Genomic DNA, 14,616 nt, shown 5'->3' with positions numbered 1-14,616 from the left:
GCTGGGGTGCAGCGGTATGATCTCAGCTCACTGCAACCTCCACCTCCCAGGTTCAAGCGATTCTGATGCCTCAGCCTCCCAAGTAGCTGTGATTATAGGCATGCGCCACCATGCCTGTCTAATTTTTGATATTTTTGGTAGAGACAGGGTTTCACCATGTTGGCCAGGCTGGTCTTGAACTCCTGACCTCAAGTGACCCACCCACCTCAGCCTCCCAAAGTGCTGGGATAATAGGAGTGAGCCACCACGCCTGGCGAATAATGTTTAAGAATATAAAAACAGGGTTGGGCACAGTGGCTCATGCCTGTAATCCCAGCCCTCCTGGCTTGGGCTCAGGAGTTCAAGATCAACCAGGGTGGGCCAGTCATGGTGGCTCACACCTGAGGTCAGCCTGAGGTCAGGAGTTGGAGACCAGCCCGGCCAACATGGCAAAACCCTGTTTCTACCAAAAATACAAAAATTAGCTGGGCGTGGTGGCAGGCACCTGTAATCCCAGCTACTCGGGAGGCTGAGGCAGAGCTGCTTGAACCCAGGAGGCAGAGGGTGCAGTGAGCCAAGATCACGCCATTGCCCTCCAGCCTGGGCACCAAGAGCAAAACTCCGTCTCAAAAAAAAAAAAAAAAAAAAAAAAAACCAGCCAGGGTGAGGTGGTGAAACCTTGTCTCTACAAAAAATACCAAAAATTAGCCAGGCATAGTGGCATGCACCTGTGGTCCCAGCTACTTTGGAGGCTAAGGCGGGAGGATTACCTGAGCCTGGGAGGTTGAAGCAGTAGTGAGCGGTAATCGCGCCACTGCACTCCAGCTCCAGCTTGGGTGACAGAGTGAGCTCTGTCTCAAAAAAAAAAAAAAGAAAAGGAAAGGAAAGGAAAACAGGGTTGTCAGATTTAGCAAATAAAACTCCAGGGTACCCAGTTAAATTCAAATTTCAGATAAGAAATGAATATTTTCATACATGTTCCATACAATGTTTGGGAAATAACTTGTACTAAAAAATTATTTACTGCTTATCTGAAGTTATATAGCTAATTGAGTGCCCTGTATTTTATCTGTCTGTGAAGATGGTCCAGTCCCCAAAATCTGAGAAACACCGCACTGGGCTATGTCCCTCCAACATGTGCTAAAACACTAATATGAACATTTATTAAGCACCTGCTGTGTACTAGACATGGTGCTAAATTCTTGACATATACAACCTCCTCCCAAATCTTATGTGCCAAGTACTCTCATGATCCCTATTTTCTCATACAAATGAGGAAACGGAAACCCAAAGAAGTCAAGTGAAGCTAATTATTGGTGGAAAGCAAGACTGGAACCCACCACTCAGACTCCAGAATCTCAGCTTGTACCTATCAGGCTTACACTGAACTCTGAATAAATGAGATTTCTAAAGATGGTTGGCTTTTCTGCATTTTTTCATCTCACATTTTAGTACATCCATTGCTGTTGCTCATCTTCTCTCTGTTTCACAGCTGTGTGTTCTGCTATCACAGCAACTGTGAAAACCAAGGCTGGAAGTGCCGTGTGTGTCAAGGAATTCTATCCAGAACTGGCATCAGCATTCGGACTCAGAACAGGCTTTTCTCATGGATGCTTTCCTGGGCATGACAACAGCATAGTTCTGGGCTGGGAATTCTAGAATGTAGCAATGGTGCACAGACACTGCTCAGGTCACTGCGGCCTTGACCTCCTGGGCTCAAGCAATCCTCCTGCTTCAGCCTCCTGAGTAGCTAGGACTACAGGCGCACGCCACCACGCTCGGCTAATGCTCATTACTGTGAATGAAAAGCCACTGGGAGCCTGGTACTGCGCTAGAATCTTCTTTGAGAATAAGTTGGGAATTTCTCCAAAGGAATCTGTCCCAATCAAAACAAATGCAAACATTGTTGTAAGCAAGCCAAGGTCCTGTTTTTCACATGATCCTGATCCAGGCCACTGGATATATTTAATCAACTCAGGCTTGATAGTAAACAAAATAGGGAAAGTAAAAATGTTTTATGATCCAGTATGGGGGTAAGGCTATGAATTTCACTGTGTTACACGATCTGCAAATACAAAAATGAATCTGCTTGCACCCAACTAGGGGACCTCCCCTAGTTACCACTTGCTATAATGAAATGTAGAAAGTGATAAACATGGCCAGGCACGATGGCTCAGGTGTGTAATCCCAGCACTTTGGGAGGCCAAGATGGGCAGATTGCTTGAGGCCAGGAGTTTGAAACCAGCCTGGCCAACACAGCGAAACCCTGTCTCTACTAAAAATACAAAAATTAGCTACTTTATTTAGTATAAAATATGACTATGAGCACACCTGTAGTCCCAGCTACTTGGGAGGCTGAGGCATGAGAATCGCTTGAACCCAGGAGGAGGGGTTGCAGATCACAGAGTGAGACTATCTCAAACAAACAAAGTGATAAACATAAAAAAAGAGATGCTAGTCTTTCATATTGGCCAGATTTCTTTAACAAAAAGATTCACCTTTCAAACTATTTTTGTTTTGTAAATCTGGATTTTTATTAAGGTGAGGCACACTGGATTATTCTAAAGGCAGTTGTGTCTACAGAAACCAGGGACAAAAGAACTTTGAAAATAGCCTAGAGGAAAGAATGAGACAAGGAGAGGAGGAAAAAAAAAGGATAAATAGGGGGAAAAATGCCACAACTGGAGCTTTTTGGTAACTAAGAAGAGGTGCATTTTAAAAGTCAAGGCTTGGTAAAAACCTAGGGAATAGGCTTACGTAGAAAAGAGATTTGGAAAGCTCCAGGGCCCTTGGACACCTGGCAGTGAGCATCAGAAAGAGTTCTTAAGAAAAACCAGTGAACTTTGTGTTTGCCCTGGGGCTGCCTGGCAATGCTGCTATCAGAATTCAGATACCAGCCCAGCCCTGCTCTAGGCCCTGAAGTTTGGCTTTTGCCTCTCCATTTCAGTACCTTTAGCTGCCCATCCAATCTAGATCCCAGAGTGCTAAACGGAGAAGCAGCAAGAAGGAAAAGAAAAAGAAGGAGAAACTGAAATGCAAGCATGGGCCTTAGATGACGATTCTCACAGCTCTTCCCTTTCATGGGGCCTTCAGAATTCATTCTTGTGAAAGCTGTAAGTCAAGGAGGACACAGCCAGAAACCGTGACTCATCAAATTTCCAAAGCCAAGACCAGAACACACAGATTGTGGATCCAAGGACTCGCTTTCTGCCTTCAGAACACGGGGTCCTGCCTACTTTGTAGTGTTTCAATACAAAACTGATCAAGTCGAGGGTCCCCGTCTACTCCCCGCCAGCCTGGCTGCCCTTCCCTGTCTTCAGAGTTCTTTCTAAACCATAGAGAAGATGGAATTTAATTCCATGGTGTTTGAGTCACGGGACCTTATAACACGATTTGCCTTAAAAACGATTTGCCTTAAAAAGTGGTTGGGTCTGTACAGGAAAGTCACTGAGTGCAGGGGATGGCAAACTTTTCTGTCATGAGCTAGGTAAATACTATAGGTTTTGCAAGCCATGTGGTTTCTGTTACATATTATTCTTTGTTTCGTTTTGTTTTTTGTTTTTGGGGTTTTTGTTTTTTGTTTCTGAGACAGGATCTCCCTCTGTCACCCAGGCTGGAGTGCAGCGGTGCAGCTCACTGCAGCCTCAACCACCCTGGCTCCAGGGATCCTCCTGCCTTGGCCTTCTGAGTAGACAACAGGTGTGCTTCACTACACTTGGCTAATTCTTTTATTTTATGTAGAGACAGGGTCTCACTGTGCTGCCCAGTCTGTTTTTTTTTTTTTTTTTTTTTTTTTTTTTTTTTGCAATCCTTTAAAAATGTAAAAACCATTAGAGAGAGGGCCATACATAAACAGACAATAGACCACAGTTTACTGATGCCTGACTTAGAACAATGGAAAAGGGTTGGCAGCATTGACTGGTGACTGCTGCATGCAGTGAGACTAAAGATAGTGTAAAACCTCAGTGAGGTTTGACAAAGGCAATTAACTCTCCACCTGACTTGCCCAAGTCAGCTACAGCTGTGGCAGAGAATTTAATCCTGAAATCCTAGGCTTATATCTTTGGAAAATTAGATAAATGAAGTTGTTGGTTTTTTTTTTTTTTTTTTTTTTTTTTTGAGACAGTCTCTCTCTCTCTTGCCCAGGCAGCCAGGCTGGAGTGTAGTGGCATGATCTTGGCTCACTGCAACCTCCACCTCCTGGGTTCAAGAAATCCTCCCACCTCGGCCTCCCAAGTAGTTGGGACTACAGGCGTATGCCACCACGCCTGGCAAATTTTTTTTTTTTTTTTTTTTTTTTTGAGATGGAATCTAGCTCTGTTGCTCAGGCGGGAGGGAGTACAGTGGTGTGATCTCAGCTCACTGCAACCGCCACTTCCCAGATTCAAGCGATCCTCCTGTCTCAGCCTGCCACGTATCTGAGATCACACCTGGCTTTTTTTTTTTTTTGTATTTTTTAGTACAGACAGGGTTTCACCATGTTGGCCAGGCTGGTCTCGAACTCCTGACCTCAACTGATACGCCTACCTCAGCCTCCCGGGACAAATGAAGTTTAAAATAAGCTAGAATATTTTTTAACCTGCTACTTTTCATTGTGTGTGTGTGTGTATGTTTGGGGGAAGGGGGTACATTTTTATTTAAAAGTGAATACTCCATATGTACCACAAAATCCCAAACCTGGAAGAATCTTCCAATATAGTCCAGTTTACAACCATCTACCCTTGAGGAAACTGTGACCTGCTTCAGTTAAATGAGATATTCTAAGTCACATGCTAGTTGGCAGAAGAGAAGGGGCCAGAAACTTGGTTTCCTATTTCAAAATTCATACACTTTAATGGTGCACTGCCAACTAAGTACTAAAAAATCAACTCAACAAATACAAAGTATTTCTTATATATCCAGCACTGGTTAGGTGCATAAGGTTACAAAATAAACGTAAGCGAAGATTACTGCCGGGCATGGCAGCTCACGTCTGTAATCCCAGCACTTTGGGAGGCCGAGGCGGGCGGATCACAAGGTCAAGAGATCAAGACCATCCTGGCCAACATGGTGAAACCCCATCTCTACTAAAAATACAAAAATTAGCTGGGTATGGTGGCACATCTGTAGTCCCAGCTACTTGGGAGGCTGAGGCAGGAGAATCCCTTGAGGCCAGGAGGCTGAGGTTGCAATGAGCTGAGATCACGCCACTGTACTCTAGCCTGGCAACAGAGTGAGACTCTGTCTCAAAAAAAAATAATAATAATTAAAACAACCCTTTTGGTCTCTCACTGAGAAAACAAGGCACACACACTAAGCAAATATATTCTTCCTTGCATTGTCATATAACTACATATCTAAAACGGAAGCCACTGTAATCCCAGCGCTTTGGGAGATCTGAGGTCAGGAGTTCGAAACCAGCCTGGCCAATATGGTGAAAATCCGTCTCTACTAAATATACAAACCCTAGCCGGGCATGGTGGCACGTACCTTTAATCCCAGCTACTCGGGAGGCTAAGGCAGAAAAATTGCTTGAACTTGGGAGGTGGAGGTTGCAGTGAGTCAAGATGCTGCCACTGCACTCCAGCCTGGGGGACAGAGTGAGATCCTGTTTCAAAAAGAAAAAAAAACAAAAACAAAACCAAAAATTAGCTGGATGTGGTGGCGCACGCTTGTGGCCACAGCTACTCAGGAGGCTGAGTCAGGAGAATTGCTTGAAACAGGGAGGCGGAGGTTGCAATGAGCCAAGATCACGCCGCTGCACTCTAGCCTGGGTGACACAGGGAGACTCTGTCTCAAAAATAATAAAGAAATAAATAATAAAACAGGGCCATCTCCTATAACTCTGTAATAGTGGAAAGGTTCTGTATCTTTGCTGCTATCAGGATAGTGGCCAGTAGCCATATATGGCTATTAAGCACTTAAAATGTACCACTGGCTACTGGCTACCATATTAAAAATTTTTAATTTTACAGATGTTCCTTGACTTACAATGGGCTACTTCCCATTAACTCCATCATAAGTAAAAAATATCATAAGTCAAAAATGTGGCCAGGCAAGGTGGCTCACGCCTGTAATCCCAACACTCTGGGAGGCCAAAGTGGGCAGATCACCTGAGGTCAGGAGTTCGAGACCAGCTGGGCCAACCATGGCCAACATGGTGAAACCCTGTCTCTACTAAAAATAAAACTTAGCTGGGCATGGTGGCACATGCCTGTAATCCCAGCTACTCAGAAGGCTGAGGCAGGAGAATACTTGAACCTGGGAGGCAGAGGTTCAGTGAGCCAAGATTGCGCCACTGTACTCCAGCCTGGGTGACAGAGGGAGATTCCATCACACACACAAAAAAAAGCATCTAAGGCTGGGCATGGTGGCTTACACCTATAATCCCAGCATTTTGGGAGGCTGAGGTGGGCAGATCACCTGAAGAGTCCCAGACCAGTCTGGCCAACATGGCAAAACCCTCTCTCTACTAAAAATACAAAAATTAGCCAGGTATGGTGGCACACACCTGTAATCCCAGCTACTTGGGAGGTTGAGACAGGAGAATTGCTTGAACCCAGAAGGTAGAGGTTGCAGTGAGCTGAGATCGCGCTACTGCACTCCAGCCTGGGCAATAAAGCAAGACTCCATCTAAAAAATAAATAAAGTAAAAGTAAATAAATAAACTTCATGATGGATTTTAAGGATATTATATTCCTTTTTTTTTTTTTTTTTTTTTTTTTTTGAGATGGAGTCTCACTGTCTCAGCCTCCCGAGGAGCTGGGATTACAGGCGTATGCCACCACACCTGGCTAATTTTTGCATTTTTAGTAGAGATGGGGTTTCACCATGTTGGCAAGGCTAGTCTGAAACTCCCAACCTCAGGTGATTCGCCCACCTCAGCCTCCCAAAGTGCTGGGATTACAGATGTGAGCCACCATGCCTGGCCGATCATGAAGTTTAAACATTCTAGGTGGAGAATCTTCTGTATTTAATTTTAATTAATTTAAATTATTATTTTTCTTCTTTTTTTTGAGATGGAGTCTTGCTCTTTCGCACAGGCTGGAATGCAGTGGCTTGATCTCGGCTCACTGCAACCTCTGCCTCCCGGTTTCAAGCAATTCTCCTGTCTCACCCTCCTGAGTAGCTGGGACTACAGGTGCATGCCACCACGCCCAGCTAAGTTTTGTATTTTTAGTAGAGAAGGGGTTTCACCATACTGGCCAGGCTGGTCTCGAACTCCTTACCTTGTGATCCACCTGTCTCGGCCTCCCAAAGTGCTGGGATTACAGGCATGAGCCATCCTGCCTGGTCCTATTTTTCTTCTTTTTAATCTAAATTTAAATAGCCATGTGTGGCCAGGGACTTCCGTACTGGACATCACAGGTCTAAAATTATTATTATAAATCTGGATGAAAAATATGTCACATTCATTCTGTCACTTTTCCTTCTTGTGCCTATGGCAAAAACCACTATAGTCACAGGACTCCTTTTCCTCTGAACACGGGCAGGCTTTCAGAATTCTCCATGTAAGGCCAGGCACGGTGGCTCACACCTGCCACCCTAGCATCTTGGGAGGCCAAAGTGGGAGGATCCTTGGAGCCCAGGAGTTGGAGACCAGCCTGGGCAACATAGTGAGACCTCTCTCCATAAAAAGCAAACAAAATTAACTGGGCATGGTGGTGCATGCCTGTAGTCCCAGCTACATAGGAAACTGAGGCAGGAGGACTGTTTAAGCACTGGATGTAGAGGCTACGGTGAACCATGATCGCAGCAGTGCGCTCCAGCCTGGGTGACAGGGTAAGACTCTGGAATAAATAAATAAAAGAGAATTCTCTATGCAACCATTTTCAATGGCATGGACTTGGTTTACATAAAATGAAACCTGTTTGCCATTCCTGACGCAGATAAAAAACGGTGACAAAGGTGACCTGGAGAAGGAAGGAGTTGAGCTGAGCTTCAGATGAGATCGGGAGTGATCGGGGTGGTCTGGCCGTAGGCTAGCTGAGCTTCAAAGGATAACATCTGGAGAGGTAAAGGGGAAAGGACAAAGAGCGTGGGGTTCTCTGTGTAGAGGAGAGTAGCCGCGAAGGAGCTGAATGGAGCTCCCCTGGTCCTAGGACAAGGAGGATGCTGGCCTGCCAAGCGGAGAGGGTTGGGTTGGGTGTGGTTGGAGATAAGGGGATAGGCGGAAGGGTGGGTCTGGGTTATGACTTTGAAATTCCAGGACACCCGGAGGGTTTAAGCAGGAGCCTGGAGAACACATTTTAGAAAGGCAACTCTGATAGCTAGGCACAGATGGGTCGTATAATGGACATGTGCTCAGATACCAGGGTAAAGTCTATGCCAGTGATGATGTGTGTTTTTCCTTTAGGAAAGTAAAACTTGTTTATTATGTAAAATGTATAAATTTCAGAAAAGCAGATATTAAAAAAATTAAAATCAGATGTCTACCAACCACAGATGACATTTTGATGTGGTTTCTCACAGTTTTTTTTTCCTCCTTCCCTGGCTAGTGCAGTAATTTAGGAATTAAAATTAGGACTTGACCTAGGAAGGTGGTAGTGCGAATGAAGAGGAAAGGCCGTGAAAGACATTGTTAAGTGAGGCAGAGGGTGAGGAGAAAAGATAACTAGTTTCCAAAGACAGGAGTTCTAGACCTGGGTATTCTGTGGGGCCTGAACTCCCAGCGTTGGTTTTGCCATACATAAATCTCTCTTTTTTTTAATCTTTTTTTTTTTTTTTTGAGATGGAGTCTTGCTCTGTCACCCAGACTGGAGTGCACTGGCGCAGTCTCGGCTCACTGCAACCTCCACCTCTCGGGTTTATGCCATTCTCCTGCCTCAGCCTCTTAAGTAGCTGGGACTACAGGCGCCCGCCACCTCGCCCGGCTAATTTTTTGTATTTTTAGTAGAGGTGGGGTTTCACCGTGTTAGCCAGGATGGTCTCGATCTCCTGACCTCGTGATCCACCTGTCTCGGCCTCCCAAAGTGCTGGGATTACAGGCGTGAGCCACCGCGCCCGGCAGTTTATTTTTATTTTTATTTTTTTGAGACGGAGTCTTGCTCTGTCACCAGGCTGGAGTGCAGGGGAGTGATCTCGGCTCATTACAACTTCCACCTCCCCAGTTCAAGTGATTCCCCTGCCCCAGCCTCCCAAGTAGGTGGGACTACAGGCGTGTGCCACCACACCCAGCTAATTTTTTGTATTTTAGTAGAGACGGGGTTTCACCATGTTGGCCAGGATGGTCTTGATCTCCTGATCTCATGATCCACCCGCCTCGGCCTCCCAAAGTGCTGGGATTACAGGTGTGAGCCACCATTCCCGGCCATTTTTTTTTTTTTTTTTTTAATTTTTTTTTCCTTTTAAAAAATATATATATATATACACACATATATACACATTTTTTTTTTTAGACACTTGGCCCATATGTCAATGTCTTTACCACTTCTTATCTTATTTGAGTCTAATTAAAGGTCAGATGAGACTTTTGAGATCCCCTTCCACTAACGTACAAATATGTCTGTGTATATTTAAAGTGAACATCACATATAAATAGAAGTAGTTGTCATAACACCACACAAGATCCCTTGATCTTTAGGCTATACCAGTAGCTTATAGCCTCTTGCAATCTGCAAGATTTTAGGGGTAGAGTAATTAAGCTTTCTATTCTGAGCAGAGTTATAAGGAGAATCTGTAGTTGTAGTTTACAGGAGAGGGAACGAACGGGGCAGTGTAAACAGAGAATTCATTTTCAGACAGGACTCCACCAAGCAGTAATAGCTTCTTCCTAGGAGCCAAAAGGATTTCCAAGCCCATTACATCTTTGAAGACCATAAAAAAAACAATAAAAACAACTGCTAGGGAATACAGACTATGCTCTCTGAGGCCAGATGCAGTGGCTCACACCTGCAATCCCAGCACTCTGGGAGGCCAAGGTGGGCGGTTCACCTGAGGTCAGGAGTTCAAGACCAACCTGGCCAACATGGTGAAACCCCATCTCTGCTGAAAATACAAAAATTAGCTGGGTGTGGTGGTGCACGCCTGTAATCCCAGCTACTTGGGAGGCTGAGGCAGGAGAATCACTTGAACCTGGGAGACAGAGGTTGCAGTGAGCTGAGACCGCACCACTGCACTCCAGCCTGGGCAACAGAGCAAGACTCTGTCTCAAAAAGAAAATGTTTTCAGGTAGGAAAGAGCAATACAAAGACATTCACCAGGACAATAAGCAAAAGTTTATACCAGAGACTAGCTATATGTTTTTTAAAAATACTGATTCCTGGGCTCCCCTTCAGACCGATTAAATCAGTGTCTCAGTAAGTGCTGCCTGTGAATTGATTTGTCTTATTTTGTTTTATTTTTTGAGACAGGATCTCAGTTTGTCACCCAGGCTAGAGTGCAGTGGCAAAAACATAGCTCACTATAGCCTTGACCTCCTGGGCTGAGGTGATCCTTGCACCCTAGACCCTTGCCATTCCCTTTCCCTAGTAGCTGGGACTACAGGTATGTGCCACCATGCCTAGCAAATTTTTTTTTTTTTTTTTTGAGATGGAGTTTCACTATCGTTGCCCAGGTTGGAGTGCAATGGCACGATCTAGACTCACCACAACCTCTGCCTTCCAGGTTAAAGTGATTCTCCTGCCTCAGCATCCCGAGTGGCTGGGATTACAGGCATGCGCCACCACACCTGGCTAATTTTGTATTTTTAGTAGAGACGGGGTTTCTCCGTGTTGGTCAGGTTGCTCTCAAACTCCCAACCTCGGGTGATCCACCTGCCTTGACCTCCCAAAGTGCTGGGATTACAGGCATGAGCCACCGTGCCTGGCGCCTGGCTAATTTTTTTTTTTTTTAGAGATGGGGTCTCACTATGTTGCCCAGGCTGGTCTTGAACTCTTGGGCTCAAGTGATTCTCCCACCTCAGCCACCCACAGTGCTGGGATTACAGGTCTGAGCCACCACGCCTAGCCTGGTAATTTTTAAAAATTCACCAAATGATTGAAACTTGAAACACAAGAAGATGCCCCAGAGAAAAAACAGTTCATGGGACAGCAGAGCAGCTGGAATCCGCACTGTGTCCTTAGTCACCCAGGTTAAGGGTTACAGCAAGTTCCTTAGTGATGGGGAAACTTGAGGCCCAAAATATGAACCCACCAATACATTGATTGTATAATTGCATATCACACTCCATATAGCTAAAATTTCAGGGTGTAGGTTCCATGATTTTCAATACATCCTTTGGTCATTTTCACTGAACTATGAGTTGGCAAACTCCTGGGGACCTGGTCAGAATGTGGATGGACATACCTTTTCCTGAGAATCCCTCGGCCCTCTAAGGAGCTGGTAGTTAAAAAATGCAAACTCGCGTCAGACTGACGTAGGTATGTGAGCCAGCTCTGCCATGCATGAACTGTATGACCTTGTGTGAGTTCCCTGTTGTCTTTTAAGTCTGTTTTCTTATTGGCAAAATAGGAATCCTAGCCCCTTCTTTAGAGATTATGGAAGAGATCAAATGAGGCTATACAAGTAAAACTGATAACACAAGTAAAAGACTTCCTTATGGCTGGCATATAGTGAACCCTCAGTAAATGCAAATCATCATTATAATTTTCTTCACGACCTCTAGAGTTCCTTATAACTTCAATATTTTAAGATTCCAAGAAACACTCTGTACACAGGTACAGATGAACAAAAATCAGTGGGTACCGATATGCCTAGATTGAAAGACCCGGTTTGTGTTCAGCACCTTTTCACACCAGCCTGGTATGTTATTTCTTTTTTTTTCTTTCCTTTTTTTTTTTTTTTTCTTTTTTTAGATCAAGTCTTGTTCTGTCACCCAGGCTGGAGTGCAGTGGGGAGATCTAGGCTCACTGCAGCCTCCACCTCCTGGGGCAATCGATTCTCCTGCCTCAGTCTACCGAGTAGCTGGGATTACTGGAGCCTGCCACCAACCCCGGTTACTTTTTGTATTTTAAGTAGAGACGGGGTTTTACCATGTTGGCCAGGTTGGTCTTGAACTCCTGACCTCATGATCCGCCCACCTTGACCTCTCAAAGTGCTGGGATTACAGGCATGAGCCACCATGCCTGGGCCTGTAATTTTTTTTCCCCCTTCATAGAGACGGGGTTTCACCATGTTGGCCAGGCTGGTCTTGAACTCCTGACCTCAGGTGATCCACCCGCCTTGGCCTCCCAGAGTGCTGGGATTACAGGCGTGAGCCACGGCACCCAACCTTTGGTATCGTATTTCAATGCCCACTTCATTCTTTGCTTGAGGTGTCCCTTGTATTTTGCTGACCTTGCTCTTAGTTTCAAAAGGACCTCATTTATTTTGCAGACACAGAAAATTTGTCATTCTTTATGAAAGCAGTGTGACTGTTCTCATACTGTTACTTCTTGGCAGGCAATACCTGCACAGAAACCAGTGAGCATGGCTGAAGTGAATGTCAGATATTCTATTACTGTCTGCACCTGGCGCAGCAACCGCTGACACACCTGGGCAACCCGTTTTACCCAACGTGCAGCCCAGCCCAGGATGAGGCCCCACCTCGGCAAAACTTTGATGCGTGTCTAATGACTGGCTTGAAGACCTTGTTCTTGGAAACTACAGGGCTGATATTTAAGTGTCACCCATGAAATTTGCCTCAAGGTTCAACACTGACATTAGCTACCAATTTCGGCTTCACAACCTTGGAGTATTCTCTTTGCTTTCTAGAGCATTAAATACCATCCTACAAAGCATAAAGCCATTATTGTCCTGTTATTCTGCCAAAAGACACATACACTTTATTGATGCCCACAATTTGCTTTTTCTTCCTCTATGGTAGGTACAGACCTCTTCCATTTAGGTAGACATACCTCCTTTAGTAGGCAATTGTCTGCTCGTCTGCCATGTTATTGGTTGAGTCATGGTTCATATCCACCTCTCTGCCTTTGCAGTTTTTGGTGTTTTTTGTTGACAGAGTCTCGCTCTGTCGTTCAGGTTAGAGAGCAGTAGCACGATCTCGACTCACTATAACTTCCACTTCCCAGGTTCAAGCAATTCTCCTGCCTCAGCCTCCTGAGTAGCTGGGATTACAGACACCTGCCACCACGCCAGGCTAAGTTTTTGTGTTTTTAGTAGAGATGAGGGGTTTCACCATGTTGGCCAGGCTGGTCTCAAACTCCTGATCTCAAGTGATCTGTGCCCAGCCTGTGTTTTCAGTTTTGAAAATAGGTTATCTTGTTTGGCAAATAGCAGGACATCAAAGGGCACACAGGCAAAGTAACTAACCACGAGATCTATGAAACTTTTGCCCACATGAATGAACTAATTTTATTTTATGTCATTTATTTGTTTTTGAGACAGAGTCTCACTCTGTTGCCCAGGTTGGAGTACAGTGGCATAATCATGGCTCACTGCAGCCTTGACCTCATAGGCTCAAGCAATCCTCCTACCTCAGCCTCACAAGTAGCTGGGGCTACAGGGATGCACCACCATGCCCAGCTATTTTTTTTTTTTTTAAAAGACAATCTCTCTCTGTCTCCAAGACTGGAGTGTGATGCCTCCATCTCAGCTCACTGCAGCCTCAACTGAGACTCAGAGTCAGATGATCCTCACACCTCAGCCTCCTGAGTAGCTGGGACTACAAGTGCAAGCCACTACATCTGGCTAATTTTTGTAGAGATAGGGTTTCACCATTGCCCAGGCTGGTCTTGAACTCCTGGGTTCAAGTAATCTGCCTGCCTCAGCCTCCCAGAGTGCTGGGATTCCAGGCGTGAGCCACCATACCTGGCCTAATTTTTAAAATTTTTGTAGAGACAGGATCTCACTGTGTTGCCCAGACTGATGAACTGATTTTAAAAGGGCAAATCATTAAGTTTGGAATTAGCCTTAAACTCACTGCTCTTACACTTTACCAAAAACCATTTTTCCAAATATCTGTTTGGGTCCAGAAAGCAGATCCCAACACCATCTTAGCTTTTACAGGAAGGCTTTGTGAAGTTACTGGTTGTCTGTATCCACAATGGGCTAAATGTAAATTCAGCCCAATTACTCTGACAAGTCTTTTTTTTCCTTCTGTTTTTTTAGATGGGGTGTCACTGTTTTGCCCAGACTGGAGTACAATGGCACAATCATAAATCATAGCTCACTGCAGCCTCAAATTCCTGGACTCAAGTGGTTCTCATGCCTCAGCCTCCCAAGTAGCTAGGACTACAGGCATGGGCCACCATGCCCAGCTACATTAAGTCTTGGAAAGTTCTTCAGTCTGCATCATAGCAGTAATTACACATTTATGTTTATAAACTGCAAAGGACTTCAGGGTTACTTTTGCATAAGTTTTCAATACCAGCAGGCTCCATACCTAAATCAACACTGATGTTGAATTTGATCAGCGATCAGGCAGAAGAAAAGAAAAGGGAGAGGTCCAGACAAGAGGGTAGTGAATATACTCCCTGGCAAATCTGGATACAGATGAGAAAAGGGATCCAGTAACTTCCACTGCATTTTCAAAAATACCATTACATATGTGAGGTGTGATGCTCCTTGATCTAATTAATTCACTCTTGTTTTATTGGTATTGTTTCTTTTTTTTTGAGACAGAGTCTTACCCTATCGCCAGACTGGAGTGCAGTGGCACAATCTCAGTTCACTGCAACCTCCGCCTCCCAGGTTCAAGCGATTCTTCTATCCCAGCCT

General features: G+C 44.9%; 1 protein-coding gene across 9 annotated transcripts in view; it reads right to left on the bottom strand.

Moving 5' to 3' along the window:
• Positions 1–14,616, bottom strand: part of RBM47 (RNA binding motif protein 47) — a 206,600-nt gene that overhangs the window by 99,014 nt on the left and 92,970 nt on the right. The gene's annotated exons all lie outside the window — the stretch shown is intronic.

The sequence above is a fragment of the Chlorocebus sabaeus genome, chromosome 27, assembly GCF_047675955.1.
Source record: "Chlorocebus sabaeus isolate Y175 chromosome 27, mChlSab1.0.hap1, whole genome shotgun sequence".
NCBI classification, from domain to species: Eukaryota; Metazoa; Chordata; class Mammalia; order Primates; family Cercopithecidae; genus Chlorocebus; species Chlorocebus sabaeus.
The sequence above is the reverse complement of the archived record's forward strand: the minus strand, read 5'-3'. Positions and strand labels throughout refer to the sequence as shown.